The 5,000-nt window shown below is 37.1% G+C and overlaps 1 protein-coding gene across 7 annotated transcripts in view; it reads left to right on the forward strand.

The window, feature by feature from the left end:
* The window catches only part of LOC137655741 (uncharacterized), a 1,545,462-nt gene that overhangs the window by 356,877 nt on the left and 1,183,585 nt on the right, over positions 1–5,000 (forward strand). The gene's annotated exons all lie outside the window — the stretch shown is intronic.

The raw sequence follows: 5,000 nt of genomic DNA on the forward strand, positions 1-5,000 counted from the left end.
GATAATGAGACATCGAACATGTTTTTTTTTTACTTTATTATAAAAAGGTTCGTGAATAAATTTTACACAGCCCGATACTCTTCAGACGAGTACTTTCTTGTTCTTGTGAAAGCTCGAGTGGTACTGCCTAACCCTCGGAACGAGTAAATGCAATGTTGCTCTGTCAATATATTGAATTGTTAGATTTTTTGGAAATCTCTACTTTGATGGAAACATAATCTTATCATTAGGGTTACAACACGTCACCTATCAAACTTAACACACGTGACCGATAACAGAGTTCAGTGTTCGCGCACAACAATTTATGACAGTCAAAGTACTCTTAAAAAGGTCATTAATCTCACTGTATAAAACAAAAAATTCTACATATTTTTCATACAAAGCTTAGAATATATATATATATATATATATATATATATATATATATATATATATATATATATATATATATATATATATATATGGATGGCATGCATAAACTTTATGTATCGGCATGTATTTTTTTTTTTTTTTTTTTTAATTTGTCCTATAGTTTTCCATAACGGCATGAAATGGCATCCGTGTTCAAATCTGGATCAGAAGGACTTAATTCCTTTCACGCTGTGAACTCAGCAATATCTCTTCGGTCCCTACCTGTACTAACTTTTTAGCCATCTACATCATTTTTACTCGTTTCATTTTTTCCTATTGTTGTCCAAACTCTTTTAACAGTGGTTATTTCACCAGTAATTACAAATCTGCTGGGTTTTCCCGTAGTTACACATCAGGCTTAAATTGACTCCTCTCGTTATTATGGTTTTGCTATAATTCTATCTATCTTTATATTCATGTCTGTACCTGAGTGATATGTTTTGTGTGCTTAGTCTTGTACGTGCACTTGCTTCCGTACATGTGAAATATATTTGTATAGAATACAAAACTCTCTCTCTCTCTCTCTCTCTCTCTCTCTCTCTCTCTCTCTCTCTCTCTCTCTCTCTCTCTCTCTCTCTGTGCGTGTGTGTGTGTGTGTGTGTGTGCTGGAAATCAGTCCCAAATTCTGTCAAATTGGCGATGATCCCTGGGCAATCCTTTTGAGTCCCCCTCTCGCATCTCAAACTCCCATTTACACAGGGCAGTTCTCCAGATAGAGCTTCGTCTCCCTGAAGTGCCCATTATCTTCCTGTATCTTATACCTCATTTTCCCTTTGCCTAATTGCCAATATGGTCTTTGTAACTTGTTAAGCCCGAAAGAGAGAGAGAGAGAGAGAGAGAGAGAGAGAGAGAGAGAGAGAGAGAGAGAACGGTCGTCGCCTCTGGGAAGAGCGTATAATTTTCTTCCGTGGAAAAACTCTTCAAGTATTTATAAGATTCTTCTGATGTTACATGTTAATGGTTAGTTGTCCCTTTATTAATTTAAATTTTTTCCTATTTTGATGTTTTTTATTGCTTTTTTCTTTCGTCTTTTTTTAACCTTTTTTTTTTTCAAAGAGTGACGTGGGTGACATAATTATTCCCTGGATATCATTCTCTAGATATTATTCGCTGGGTTAAAATTCCATATAAGGATGATATAATTACCCAATAGAAATAGGAATTAAAACTCCTTCATTTATCAAGTCTCTTGTAAATATTTGTGTAAAGGTACGCGTTTATGCCTTGACAATCTGCTAGGATCATAACCTGCACCAAATTCGGTGTCATGAATGATAATTTAGACAAACATGGATGTAGTAACACAAGGTATTAGAGATTAGACTCCTTGGTGTATGCTTTTTGCTGATGATGTTATACTGTGCAGCACTAGGCGAGAGGTAGTAGAAGAGATACAGGAGCAGGGTTGCCAGGATTATCGTACATGAGCCTTAGTATTGTCGCTTTTCAACCAAATTGATCGTACACACTTTCAATATAATTATTAAGGGTTACATGATTGACTTATTTCAAAATATTTTACTGTAATTGTTTAATTAAACACACACACACACGTATGTATTTACCTAAGGTATGTATCGTACATCGTACTGGACATAAAATAATCGTACATATACGATAATTATCGTACGATTGGCACCCCTGAACTGGAGGAATGGAGAGGAGAAATGGAAAATAGGGGATTCAAAATCAAGAGATTGAAAAATGGCGAGAATGGGGAAGTTAGTTTACAAGGAGAGATATAAAAGAGTTGAAAATTTTAGGTATTTGGGATCAACAGTTGCAGAGGATGGTGATCGTGGGCAGAAATAAACCACAGAATACAAGCAGGATGGAAGAATTGAAAAAAAGTGCGTGGAGTAGTATGCGACAGGAAAATAGCGGTTAAGTTGAATGGTAAAGTACACAGGACAGTTGTGAGACCGGCAATGATGTATGGAGCGGAGACGTGGGCAATAAAGAAGACAGAAGAGAAGAAGATGGATGTGGCAGAGATGAGAATGTTGAGATGGATGTGTGGGGTGACAAGAAGAGATAAGATACGGAATGGAGTAATTAGGGGTACCACAGGAGTTAGAAAAATATCAGATAAGATCCAAGAAAGTAGACAGGTGGTACGGTCATGTCATGAGAAGAGATGAACAGTATATTGGGAGGAGAGTGATGGAAATGGAGGTACAGGGAACGAGAAGGAGAGGGAGACCAAAGTAAGGTGGGTGGACTGTATCAAGGATGACCTTCGATCAAAGGGATTAACCGGTGATGAGGTGTGGGACAGAGGTAGATGGAGAAAACAGACCAGAAACATCGACCCCACATAGAAGTGGGAAAAGATGTAGACAAAGAAGAAGAAGAATTCATTGTTATAATGCTTTATGCTTAGAATTATATAAATTGTTGCATTATAGTTAGGTTTGTATGCAGTAAGCAGAGTTGAACTAGAATTACTCAGCTTATTCGTGGAAGGTGCTATTGAAATTTTTTTTTTTTTAAATAAAGTCAAATTATTTTCCCCAACCATTTTACCCGGATATAGGGATGCAGATTCAAATGGTTTAAGGCTTGAGCTTATGAATCTATAGTTGTTTTTTCATTCAGTTTATAGCTGATAATAATCATTTTGTTCTGTCGTATATTTCTCTTGTGTACACAATATATATATATATATATATATATATATATATATATATATATATGTGTGTGTGTGTGTGTGTGTGTGTGTGTGTGTATATTATTATTATTATTATTATTATTATTATTTGTCTACATCTTTTCCCACTTCTATGTGGGGTCGATGTTTCTGGTCAGCTTTCTCCATCAACCTCTGTCCCATACCTCATCACCGGTTAATCCCTTTAATCGAAGGTCATCCTTGATACAGTCCACCCACCTTTACTTTGGTCTCCCACTCCTTCTCGTTCCCTGTAACTCCATTTCCATCACTCTCCTCCCAATATACTGTTCATCTCTTCTCGTGACATGACCGTACCATCTCAGTCCACTTTTTTAAATCTTATCTGATAGTTTTCTAACTCCTGTGGTACCCCTAATTACTTCATTCCGTATCTTATCTCTTCTTGTCGCCCCACACATCCATCTCAACATTTTCATCTCTGCCACATCCATCTTCTTCTCTTCTGTATTCTTTATTGCCCACGCCTCCGCTCCATACATCATTGCCTGTCTCACAACTGTCCTGTGTACTTTACCATTCAACTTAACCGCTATTTTCCTGTCGCATAGTACTCCACGCACTTTTTTCCAATTCTTCCATCCTGCTTGTATTCTGTGGTTTATTTCTGCCCCCAGATCACCATCCTCTGCAACTGTTGATTCTAAATAACTGAAATTTTCAACTCTTTTCAATCTCTCTCCTTGTAAACTAACTTCCCCATTCTCGCCATTTTTCAATCTCAAATACTCTATCTTTTTCCTGCTGATCTTCAATCCCCTATTTTACATTTCTCTTCTCCACTCCTACAGTTTCTCTTCTACTACCTCTCGCCTAGTGCTACACAGTATAACATCATCAGTAAAAAGCATACACCAAGGAGACTGATCTCTAATACCTTGTGTTCCTACATCCATGACCAGATCAAATAGGTAAGGGCTCAACGCAGACCACTGATGTAGTCCCACATTTACTGGGAAACTTTCTGTTAAGCCTATACAGCTCTTAACATTTGCTTCTACCCTTTCATACATATCTTGGGTGATTTTTACGTATTTCTCAGGGACCCCTTTTTCTCTCATACATCTTCACAGCTCCTGACGTGGTACTCGATCGTATGCCTTCTCCATGTAAATAAAGACCATATGTAATCCTTTCTGTTTCTCCCGATGTTTTTCTATCGTCTGCCTCAAAGCAAATATTATTATTATTATTATTATTATTATTATTATTATTATTATTATTATTATTATTACTTGTTAAGCTACAACACTAGTTCGGACAGCAGGATGCTAAAAGCCCAGCGGCTCCAACATGAAAATAGCCCAGAGGGGAAAGGAAATAAGGAAATAAATAGAATACAAGAGAAGTGATTAACAATTAGATAAAACAGTAAAATAAATCATATATAAACTATAAAAACTTTGAAAAACAAAAGGAACAGAAATAAGAGAGAATAGTGTGTCCGAGTGAACCCTCAAGCAAAAGAACTCTACCCTAAGACAGAGGAAGGCCATGGTACAGAGGCTATGGCACTACCCAAGACTAGAGAATAATAGTCCGATTTTGAAATGTCCTTCTCCCAGAAGAGCTGCTTATCATAATTAAAGAGTCTCTTCTACTCTTACCAAGAGAAAATTTGACACTGAACAACTACAGCGTAGTAGTTAACCCCTTGAGCGAAGAAGAATTGTTTGGTAATCTCACTGTTGTAAGTAGCATGAGGACAGAGGAAAATATGCAAAGAATGGGCCAGATTTTTCGTTATATGTTTAGGCAAGGGAAAATGAGCTGTAACAACAGAAGGATCCAATGTACTACTGTCTGGTCAGTCAAAGGACCCAATAACTCTCTAGCGGTAATATCTCAACGGGTAGCTGGTGCTCTGGCCAACCTACTTCATATGACACCGAAATCC

This window comes from Palaemon carinicauda, chromosome 16 (assembly GCF_036898095.1).
Source record: "Palaemon carinicauda isolate YSFRI2023 chromosome 16, ASM3689809v2, whole genome shotgun sequence".
Classification (NCBI taxonomy): Eukaryota; Metazoa; Arthropoda; class Malacostraca; order Decapoda; family Palaemonidae; genus Palaemon; species Palaemon carinicauda.